This window comes from Ceratotherium simum, chromosome 14 (genome assembly GCF_057802395.1).
Source record: "Ceratotherium simum simum isolate JZ-2026a chromosome 14, ASM5780239v1, whole genome shotgun sequence".
In the NCBI taxonomy this organism is placed as follows: Eukaryota; Metazoa; Chordata; class Mammalia; order Perissodactyla; family Rhinocerotidae; genus Ceratotherium; species Ceratotherium simum.
Window position 1 is genome coordinate 15,188,516 of NC_141913.1, and position 12,646 is coordinate 15,201,161.

A 12,646-nucleotide genomic window follows, 5' to 3' on the forward strand; every position below is an offset into this window, starting at 1 on the left:
TACTAGGCTTTCCAAGTTCTGGTTCCCGCCTCTCTCTCTCCTTTTGGCCAATTAAGCTTATGCTCCAGTAACATATAACTCCTCAGACTTTTTCAAACTAGCCGTGCTCTCTTGTGTCTTTTCTTTTCCTAGGTGTTTCTTTCAAGATGTACCTCAAGCACATCTTCCATCATGTTTTCCCCCATCCCTTCCCTGTCCACCTCATGACTGTTCCTGTCCTTCACTCTTATTTATTTCCCTTATTGTTCTTGTTATCCTGTATTCAACACATCCTTTATTTTATTGTATGTTTACCTCCCCCAGGAGACTATGACTTCCTGGAACACAAAAACTCACATACTGATTTTTGTATTTCTAGTATTTATGACAGTGCCTGGCATGGTGAGTGAATCTTAAATTGCTTATCAACTAGGGGAGCAGTACTGATATTTCTGATATCAGCGTTACTGCTTTACCAATATCAGAGGTGTGTCTGCAAAGGGGTAAAAGATGTATGTCTCTGTAATCACATTAAGTCTATGGGTGTTCCCAGGCTCCAGTGAGCAAGGACCGCTTCCACATCAGGCCTGGGTCTTTTGTTCAAGTCTACCTTGAACAAAATACTGAATACCTTTCTTCCAATTGTAAGGACTCTGGAGCTCTACTCTCAACCAAAATTTCCCTGATGAATATGGTCTACTTTATTGCAAAGCATACTAGCCCATACTCCAGGGCTCTTCAGTCCAATTGGCTTCCTGAGGATTCTGCCCCAGAGACCCAAAAGGAGACCCATGGGCTGGGTGTGAAGGAGATGCCAGACTGCTACTGCCTGATTGCCTCCCTACCTTGGACTCAATGGCTAAGTGAGATATTTGCTTCTAGGAAATATCAAAAGATGGAAATAACAAAAGCTGCAGTAGCACCAATGAGGCTAGTCTAGGTAAAACTCAAAAACAAGAATTACTCCAAATTCATTATCTTTTACTTTTTTTCCATTTGATTGTATTTTTCTGCTTTTATCCTGTACGTATCTGCTTTAGACAAATTTATAATTGGTACAAACTTTATTTTTTTCTTGGTCACTACTTCAAGTAAATCATATTTTCAATTGGTCTGGGTTGCTTTAAAAGTTTCCCCTTTATTTGCTGTTATAGTTTAATTCTTGAATTTGGATGGTAAAGACGAAAATAACTTTCTGTGAATATCCTCCTTTTGATCAGTTAGGCATGGCTGAATTCCCATTGACTAAATCAGTCTCACTGTGAGTCACTGAAGACCATTCTTAATAGGCTGGACTGTCATAATTGTTCTTGCTATAAAGTGATTTCCACTTCATTTATATAGTAGTTAATTTTTTAATGTGTTTTAAGGAATAATTTGACAGGGTCTAATTTGATCATTTCTATAGACAAATTATTTTAAAGACAATAACTTTCCTTATAAAATGACTGAAGTTATCTTCACCTATATATGGGTTTCTCAAAATTGCAATTTTTGGATGAACCAGGAACATCTTCATGTACATGAATTACATACTCTCAAGTTCATATTCTTGTGCCTCTCCTCCTCGAAGACAGATGAGGTCCTGGAAGAAGAGCACAGGAAAACCACAAGCAATCACCAATGAAGGTCAGGGGCCAGTCATCTAAGGCCAGATCCTTTTTTGCCCTAATAGCCAAAATAGAGTATACTTCACTGACCCCTGTGTCTAGCAACTGGGGTTCTCCCTCCTGCTGTGTGTGAGGATTAGAGACTCTCAGTTGGGCCAAACTCTGATGATGCAAAGATGGTGGCAATCTGCTTGTTTACCTGGGCAATTTCACCCTTTGTCTGGTGCAGGGCTCAGAGTGAATTGCTATTTACCTGTCTACAAGTCTGCCTTGTCATTCCCTTGTCTCCTACATTCTAGACTGATTCTGGCAAAGTCATGCTTCAAAGTCAAAGTTGTCATTTACTGAATTACTCAGTAGCCCTCAAATGACTTTTGTTAGTTATACTCCTTTCTGAGTGGTAGCCATGAACCTTGACATAAAAGATATGACTTCCTAAAGCCATGTGCCGCTCAGGAGGCCCCTAAGAGCCCCTTCACCATGGCCAGAGGACACAGGAGGTCTTAAGGACTGTGACACCCAGCAAAGACCTGGGCCATCTGCAGATGTGGCCAAATCGTCTCTTGGAGAAATATTGCTCTAGGACCTTGAAGCTTTCAAGTCTACGTTGGAGAAATCTCATTCAAGCTTTCAGATTTAATGACTTGTGATATTTGAGGAAAACAAAGATAATGTAGTGGAGATTTGCAAAGCTACCTAAAGCAAGTCAAGCAAGTGTTTCATTACTTCAGAAAAAGGAATGGCCATGTTCTTGGGAAATCTAATTTGTTCAATAACAAGTCATCCCAGAAAAATGACAACTCATGTTCAAAATGTCACAAGACTAGTTGTGCAATATTCCTGTATTGAATCATTTATTCAACAATACTGACTGTCCCCTAGAGGTTATAGTCCAAAGGAAAATATCAAATTATGAAATATTTTATCTGTAGTACATATGTCAAGCTCAAAAGGAAACAATATTAAAGCAAAAACAAAGGTGTTTGAGTGTCTTTCTGGAATCTTAAAAATGGCAAACTGCTTCTCATATTCAGGTTAGCATTCCCAGATGATGTCTTTTTTAGCTTGATGCCAAAGGTGATGCCACAATCACTCCATTCAAAGACTTGCCTAGTCTTGAGTTGGAAGAACAATTTTTAGTTTTCAATTACAGGTGTAAATGAAAATGACACGTCACATTGAAGTTTCCAGGTAAGTGGAAACTACACTCATCATGACCCCTGCCCTCCACCAAAGGAATAAGAACAATATTGATAAAGAATCTGGCACAGAGTAAAATAATCTAGTGGAGCCCAAACCTGTATAAGAATACTGTTAAATAGTCATTTATATGTAGTCCAAGGATGAGATCAGAAAGGCCTAGAGGTGCATTTTTATGTCTTTGTCCTCATTCCTTCCAAAAGCATAAAAGTAAAACATTAGAGTCTGGTGAAAGGAAATAGTCTGCAAAATACAACATGATTACATTAGAAACCACATCCATATTAAGGGCCTCTCAACTATATGCTCTCTTTATGGCATAACAGGGCAGGAGGCATGGAGGGGATGGGGTAAGAGGGTGAACTAACCTATCAAATAGAATTCCTTAAAAAATTGCAGGCAAAATGGTTGCATTACTATACACTGAAAACGAACAATCCAAAAAGAAAAGTAAGAAAACAATTCCATTTACAATAGCATCAAAAATAATAAAATACTGAGGAATAAATTTAAACAAAGAGGCAGAGGACTTATACACTGAAAAATACAAAATGTTGCTGAAAGAAATTAAAGAAGACACAAATAAACGGAAAGACATCCTGTGTCCATGGATGGGAAACTTAATATTGTTAAGATGTTAATACTACCTAAAGTGATCTACAGATTCACTGCAATCTCTATCAAAATCCCAATGACACTTTTTGCAGAAATAGAAAAATCCTAAAATTTACATGGAATCTCAAGGGACTCTGAATAGGCCAATCTTGAAAAAGAACAAAGTTGGAGATCTCATACTTCCTAATTTCAAAACTTACTATAAAGCTAAATTAACCACAAGAGTGTGGCATAAAGACAGACGTATAGACCAAGGGAATAGATGAGACAGCCCAGAAATAAGTCCTCACATATATAGCCAGATGATTTTCAACATGGTTGCCAAGACCATTCAATGGGGAAAAGACAGTCTTTTCAACAAATAATATTGGGAAAACTGGATATGTAAAGGAACGAATTCTCACCCTAAACTTAACTCAGATTGGATTAAAAACCTAAATGTAAGAGCCAAAACTACAAAACTCAGAGAAAAAAAACATAAGATAACGCACATGACATTGGATTTGGGAATGAATTCTTGGATATGACATCAAAAGCACTGGCAACAAAAGGAAAAATAGATAAATGAGACTTCATCAAAATCAAAAACTTTTATGCATCAAAGGATACTATCAACAGAGAGAAAAGGCAACCTAGAGAATGGGAGAAAATATTTGCAAATCACATATCTGATAAGGGGTTCATATCCATAATATATAAAGATCTCCAACAGCTCAACAACAAATCAAACAACTTGATTAAATAATGGGGAAAGGACTTGAAAAGACATTTCTCCAAAGGCATACAAATGGCCATAAGCACATGAAAAGGTGTTCAACATCACTAATCTTCAGGGAAATGCAAATCAAAACTACAATGAGATACCACTTCACACCCATTTGGATGACTATTATAAAAACAAACAGAGTCGGAAGTCAAGATGGCAGCGTAGGCAGACTCTGAACTCACCTCCTCCCCAGGACACAGCCAATTTACAACTACTTGTGGAAAAATTACCCCTGAGACAGAACTGAAAACTGGATAAGAGGAACTCCTGCAACAACGGACAATCCTAATTGAGGTAGAAGAGGCAGAAACTCCCTTCTGGAGAGGAAAAACACCACCTTCACAAGCCGCAGTGCCTCACGGCCGCCCAGGAGCAGCTGAAAGGTACGCAGCCCTCCCCGGAGGAGTGGGACCCTGAGCAGGGGAGCGCCCCCGCTATGGGCATTTTGTGGACCCAGCACATAATATCTGACTTTGCCTGCTACTAAAACATTGGGGAGTACCCCCAGAAAACCTGGTTTACAAAGAAACTAAAACCGGCTCTTAAAGGGCCCACACGCAAACTCATCCGTTTCAGAAAGCAACCTAAAATAACCAGAAAGAAGGGTGCACAGTGCTTTGGTGAAAAGAGACTCACCTAATAGGCCCTGAGTGCATCTCGGTGAGAAGTGAGACCTCTCCAGGGACTGGGACATTGGTGGCGGCCATTGTTGTGGCCTGGCGTGGGCGTGCTGACACAACGCCATTGGAGTTCTCCCTGAGGCCTGCTAGCCCAGAGTCTGCCCCACCCGCTGGAGCACCCATTTAATCCAGCTCAGCCAGGGAAGGCAGCCCACCCTAGAGACTGGCCCCACCCAACAACAAGCCCTCAGGCAACTTGTGGGCCTGCATAGATTGGTGACTGGATTCTCTGCAGCCTGGCATCTGAGCCCACTTCAGTGGGGCAGGGCATGCACAAGGAGTCAGTGGAGAGTGTGGGGCGGTGGTGGAGTGTGTGGGGCTCCTGCCGTGGAGAGACTGGGTCCGCTTCGGGAGGTCAGGGCGCGCACACAGGGCAGGACTGTGTTGACTGTGTGTGTGGACCTGTGGGTGGCAGGGCTTGTCAGCTGCAGAAGACTTGTGCTTCTCAAAAACACACATAGGGGGTTTGCCCCACCTTCCAAAGCCTGAAACAATTGGGTGCTCCTGTGCCTGAGCCCAGCCCCGCCCAGCTGCAATCCTCAGAGAGCTGAGAAGAGACCTAAAGCCTGAAGGCTTACAGCAATTGTAAGCCCCTGAGCCTAACAACCTGCCACGCTGGGGGAATACTCACTTAAAAGAAACACTGCAACACAAATGTGGTATTAGAACTTGCAGCCAACTGTGCTGGCACTCCCCACACCTGATAAAGAGACTGAAGGGTCCACAACAACTACAAGCAGCTGAGCATTACAGCAGCTGGCCAGCAGCATAACTCAGCCTCCCTGGGCGCCTACAGGGAGAGAAAACAGGCTACAACAGAAGGACACACGTAGCCCACATAGGGGTCACCCCTGGAACATTGAGAACTGAGGGAAGCACACTGTAGGCCTCCTAAGGCATCACTTACATAAGGTCACCTATCCAAGAGCAGGGGACGTAGCTGACCTACCTAATACGTAGACACAAGCACAGGGAAAGAGGCAAAATGAGGAGGCAAAGGAATACATTCCAAGTAAGGGAACAGGACAAAACCCCAGAAAAGGAACTAAGTGAAACAGAAATGAGCAACCTACCCGACAGAGAATTCAAACTAAGAGTGTTAAGGATGCTCACTGATCTGGGGAGAAGAATAGATGAACTCAGTGAGAATGTCAACAAAGAAATGGAAGATATAAAAAAGAACCAATCAGAAATGAAGAATACAATACTGGAAATGAAAAATTCACTAGAGGGACTCAAAAGCAGAGTAGAAGATACAGAAGAACGGATCTGCGAGCTGGACGAAAGACTAGAAGGAATTACCCAAGCTGAACAGGTAAAAGAGAAAAGAATTAAAAAGAGTGAGGACAGTCTAAGGGAACTCTGGGACAATATCAAGTGCACTAACATTTGTGTTATAGGTGTCCCGGAAGGAGAAGAGCGAGACAAAGGGGCAGAGAATCTATTTCAAGAAATAATAGATGAAAACTTCCCTAACCTAAGGAAGGAAATAGACATCCAGGTACAGGAAGCAAAGAGAGCCCCAAACAAGATAAACCCAAAGAGGCCCACACCAAGACACATCATAATCAAAATGTCCAGAATTAAAGATAAAGAGAGAATCCTAAAAGCCACAAGAAAAGTCAAGTTACATACAAAGGAAACCCCATAAGGCTATCAGCTGACTTCTCAGCAGAAACCTTACAGGCCAGAAGAGAGTGGCACGATACATTTAAAGTGCTAAAAGGAAAAAACTTACAGCCAAGAATACTCTACCCAGCAAGGTTATCATTCAAAATGGAAGGAGAGATAAAAAATTTCCCAGACAAGCAAAAATTAAAGGAGTTTGTCACCAAGAAACCAGTGCTACAAGAAATGTTAAAGGGACTGATTTAAGGGGAAAAGCAAAGACCACAAATAGGAGAAATTATCTATTTCCACGATAAGAAAGTAACAGAGACAAATGCACAAAAAAGAGGTTCGATATGATATCAAAAACATAAAAGGAAGGAGGAGAGGAGTTAAAGAGTAGAGCTTTCAGACAGAGGTCAAACTAAAGAGACCATCAATTCTATATAGAAGAAGAAAGGAACAGAGAAGGACTACTAAAACACTGAGGAAAAAAAAGTTTAAAAATGGCAGTAAGTACATACTTATCAATAGCTACTTTAAACGTCAATGGACTAAATGCTCCAATTAAAAGGCATAGGGTGGCTGATGGGATAAAACCACAAGACCTATATATATGATGCATACAAGAGACACACTTCAGACCTAAAGACGCTCACAAACTGAAAGTGAATGGATGGAAAAAGATACTCCACGCAAATGGCAATGAAAAGAAAGCTGGGGTAGCAGTACTCATATCAGACAAAATAGACTTTAAAACAAAAACTGTAAAAAGAGACCAAGAAGGGCATTACATAATGATCAAGGGAACAATCCAACAAGAGGATATAACACTTGTAAATATCTATGCACCCAATGTAGGTGCACCTAAATATATAAAGCAATTATTAACAGACATAAAAACAGAAATAGACAGTAACACAATAATAGTAGAGGACTTTAACACTCCACTTACACCAACGGATAGATCATCCAAACAGAAGATCAATAAGGAAACATTGGCCTTAAATGACACACTAGAACAGATGGACCTACTAGATATATACAGAGCATTCCATCCAAAAACCGAAGAATACACGTTCTTTCCAAATGCACATGGAATATTCTCCAGGATTGATCACATATTAGGCCACAAAACAAGTCTCCATAAATTTAAGAAGATTGAAATAATACCAAGCATCTTTTCTGACCACAACGGTATGAAACTAGAAATCAACTATAGGAAGAAAATCAGAAAAGCCACAAATACATGGAGATTAAACGAAATGCTACTGAACAATGACTGGGTCAACGAAGAAATCAAAGAAGAAATCAAAAAATACCTGGAGACAAATGAAAATGAAAATACGACATGCCAGAATTTATGGGATACAGCAAAAGCGGTTCTAAGAGGGAAGTTTATAGCAATACAGGCCTATCTCAACAAACAAGAAAACTCTCAAATAAACAATCTAACAATGCACCCAAAGCAACTGGAAAAAGAAGAACAAACAAAGCCCAAAATCAGCAGAAGAAGGGAAATAATAAAAATCAGAGCAGAAATAAATGAAACCGAGACCAAAAAAACAATAGAAAAAATTAATAAAACCAAGAGCTGGTTCTTTGAAAAGATAAACAAAATTGACAAACCTTTAGCTAGACTCACCAAGAAAAAAAGAGAGAAGGCACAAATAAGTAAAATCAGAAATGAAAGAGGAGAGGTTACAACAGACACCTCAGAAATACAAAAGATTATAAGAGAATACTATGAAAAGCTATATGCCAACCAATTCGACAATCTGGAAGAAATGGATAAATTCATAGAATCATACAACCTTCCAAAACTGGATCAAGAAGAAGTAGAGAATTTGAATAGACCAATCACCAGTAAGGAGATCGAAACAGTAATCAATCGAAACAGTAATCAAAAACCTCCCCAACAATAAAAGTCCAGGACCAGATGGCTTCCCTGGTGAATTCTACCAAACACTCAAAGAAGACTTAATACCTATCCTTCTCAAACTCTTCCAAAAAATTGAGGAGGGGGGGAAGCTCCCTAACTCATTCTACAAAGCCAACATTACCCTGATACCAAAACCAGACAAGGACAACACAAAAAAAGAAAATTACAGGCCAATATCACTGATGAACATCGATGTAAAAATCCTCAACAAAATACTAGCAACTCCTATACAACAATATGTTAAAAAGATTATACACCATGATCAAGTGGGATTTATTCCAGGTATGCAGGGATGGTTTACCATTCGCAAATCAATCTTCATAATAAAATGAAGAATAAAAATCACATGATCATCTCCATAGATGCAGAGAAAGCATTTGATAAGATACAGCATTCAATTATGATAAAAACTCTGAATAAAATGGGTATAGAAGGAAAGTACCTCAACATAATAAAGGCCATATATGAGAAACCCACAGCTAATATCATCCTCAATGGTGAAAAACTGAAAGCTATCCCTGTAAGAATAGGAACCAGACAAGGATGCCCACTGTCACCACTCCTATTTAACATAGTACTGGAAGTCCTAGCCAGAGCAATCAGGCAAGAGAAAGAAAGAAAAGGGATCCAAATGGGAAAGGAAGAAGTGAAACTGTCACTATTTGCGGATGACATGATTTTATATATAGAAAACCCTAAAGAATCCACCAGAAAACTTTTAGAAGTAATAAACGAATATGGTAAAGTTGCAGGATACAAAATCAACATACAAAAATCAGTTGCATTTCTGTACACTAACAACGAAGTAGCAGAAAGAGAAATTAAGAATACAACCCCATTTACAATTGCAAGAAAAAGAATAAAATACCTAAGAATAAACTTAACCAAAGAGGTGAAAGAGCTGTACACGGTATAAAACATTGCTGAAAGAAATTGAAGAAGACACAAAGAAATGGAAAGATATTCCATGCTCTTGGATTGGAAGAATTAACATATTTAAGATGTCCATACATCCTAAAGCAATCTACAGATTCAATGCAATCCCTATCAAAGTTCCAACAACATTTTTCACAGAAATACAACAAAGAATCCTAAAATTTATATGGAACAACAAAAGATCCCGAATAGCTAAAGGAATCCTGAGAAAAAAGAACAAAGCTGGAGGTATCACACTCCCTGATTTCAAAATATACTACAAAGCTATAGTAACCAAAACAGCATGGTACTGGCACAAAAACAGACACACAGATCAATGGAATAGAATCGAAAGCCCAGAAATAAACCCACACATCTATGGACAGCTAATCTTTGACAAAGGAGCCAAGAACATACAATGGAGAAAAGAAAGTCTCTTCAACAAATGGTGTTGGGAAAACTGGATACCCACGTGCAAAAAAATGAAAGTAGACCCTTACCTTACACCATACACTAAAACTAACTCCAAATGGATTAAAGACTTGAATGTAAGACCTGAAACTATGCAACTTCTAGAAGAAAACATAGGCAGTACACTCTTTGACATTGGTCTTAGCAACATATTTTCAAGCACCATGTCTGACCGGGCAAGAGAAACAATAGTAAAAATAAACAAGTGGGACTATATCAAACTAAAAAGTTTCTGCACAGCAAAGGAAATAATCAACAAAAAGAAAAGACAACCTAACTATTGGGAGAAGATATTTGCAAACCATACACCTGATAAGGCCTTAACCTCCAAAATATATAAAGAACTCATGCATCTCAACAACAAAAAAACTACCAACCCAATTAAAAAATGGGCAAAAGACCTGAACAGACATTCCTCCAAAGAAGATATACAGATGGCCAACAGACACATGAAAAGATGTTCAAAATCATTAACTATCAGGGAAATGCAAATCAAAACTACAATGAGATATCACCTCATGCCCGTCAGAATGGCTATAATTAACAAGACAGGAAACAACATATGTTGGAGAGGATGTGGAGAGAAGGGAACTCTCAGACACTGCTGGTGGGAGTGCAAACTGGTGCAGCCACTATGGAAAACAGTATGGAGATTCCTCAAAAAATCAAGGAGAGAACTACCATATGATCCAGCTATTCCACTGCTGGGTATTTATCCAAAGAACTTGAAAACACCAATGCGTAAAGATACATGCACCCCTGTGTTCATTGCAGCGTTATTCACAATAGCCAAGACTTGGAAGCAACCTAAGTGCCCATCAAGGGATGAATGGATAAAGAAGATGTGGTATATATACACAATGGAATACTACTCAGCCATAAGAAACGATGAAATCCAGCCATTTGTGACAACATGGATGGACATTGAGGGTATTATGCAAAGTGAAATAAGTCAGAGGGAGAAGGTCAAATACCGTATGATTTCCTTCATTAAGTAGTAGATAATAACAACAATAAACAAACACATAGAGACAGAGATTGGATTGGTGGTTACCAGAGGGGAAGGGGGGAGGGAGGAGGGCGAAAGGGATAATTCGGCACATGTGTGTGGTGATGGGTTGTAATTAGTATTGGGTGGTGAACATGATGTAATCTATGCAGAAATAGAAGTATAATGATGTACACCTGAAATTTATACAATGTTATAAACCAATGTTACTGCAATAAACAAAAAATTTAAAAAAAAAAGAAAAAAAAAATAAATAAACCAGTGATGAAATAAAAAAAAAAAATGCCAGAGTCATAAAACACCGTAAAAGGCTGAGGAACAGTTCCAGATTAAAGGAGACTAAAAAAACCAAAAAACACAATGAAGTGCATTGTGAAATCATGAGATTGAAGGAGATATAAAGAGCATTATTGGGAAATTGGAAGTTTTAAATATGAATTGATATATATAAATGTAAATATGAATTGAATAATATTATAGTACCAATGTTAACGTCCCAAATTTGATCATTGCACAATAGTTATATGAGAGAATATCGTTCTTATTAACATGTTGGGGGTCAAGTTAAACAGGAGTTTATTGAACTACTGCAATTCTTCTCTAACTATGTAATTAGTTCAAAATAAAAGTTAAAAAATATCAAAAAAAATAAAAATAAATTAATAAAAACAAACAAAATAACAAGTATAGGTAAAGATGTGGAGAAACTGGAAATCTTGTGCACTATTCCTGGGAATGTAAAATGGTGTAGCCACTATGCAAAACAGTATGGTGGTTCCTCAAAAAATTAGAAATAAAATTATCATATGATCCAGCACTTCCACTTCTGGGTATATACCCAAAAGAACTGAAAGCAGGCTCTCAAAGAGATATTTGTATAACCATGTTCATAACAGCATATTCACAATAGTCAAAAGGTGGAAGTAACCCAAGTGTCTATCGACAGAAGAATGGATGAACAGGGCTAGCCTCGTGGCTTAGCGTTTAAGTGCGCGCGCTCCGCTGCTGGCGGCCCGGGTTCGGACCCCGGCCGCACACCGACGCACGGCTTCTCCGGCCATGCTGTGGCCGCGTCCCACGTACAGCAGCTAGAAGGATGTGCAGCTATGACATACAACTATCTACTAGGGCTTTCGGGGGAAAAATAAATAAATAAAAAATTTAAAAAAAAAAGAATGGATGAACAAAATGTGGTACAACAGAATATTATTTAGTCTTAAAAGGGAAGCAAATTTTAACACAAACTACAACATGGATGAACCTTAAAGACATTATGCTAAGTGAAATAAGCCAGACACAAAAGGACAAATACTGTATGACTGCATTTATATGAAGTACCTAGAGTAGTCAAACTCATAGAGAAGAAAGTAGAATGGTGGCGGCTGGGGGCTGGAGGAGGAAGGAATGGGGAATTATTGTTTAAGGAGTACAGAGTTTCTGTTTGAGATGATGAAAAAGTTCTGATATAGATAGTGATGATGTTTGCACACAATGTGAATGTACTTACTGCCACTGGATTGCACACTTAAAAATGGTAAAATGGTAAATTTTATATTTTTATATTTTATATAAAATATAAAATATTTTTATATTTAATTTTTTATAAATTTAATATTTTATAATATTTTTTATATTTATTATATTTATGTATATTTTACCACAATACAAAAAATTGCAGGCAATCTTACAAGGAGGGTTTAGGATATAATCACTTAAAGACTATAAGTTGCTGTGCATCCTCTCTGAGAAAGTAACACAGAAAGTCCTCTGTAAGACATGAATCACATTTACCTTAGATGTAAACATATAATCTAAATACATTCTGATATCTAAACTGTAACCTAGAGGAAT

General features: G+C 38.5%; 1 long non-coding RNA gene across 1 annotated transcript in view; it reads right to left on the bottom strand.

Moving 5' to 3' along the window:
* Positions 1–1,513: 1,513 nt before the first annotated feature.
* The window catches only part of LOC106800391 (uncharacterized), a 91,262-nt gene continuing 80,129 nt past the window's right edge, over positions 1,514–12,646 (bottom strand). The window contains exon 6 of the long non-coding RNA XR_015554275.1: positions 1,514–1,564. This is a non-coding gene — a long non-coding RNA (uncharacterized LOC106800391). The remainder of the gene's footprint in view (positions 1,565–12,646) is intronic.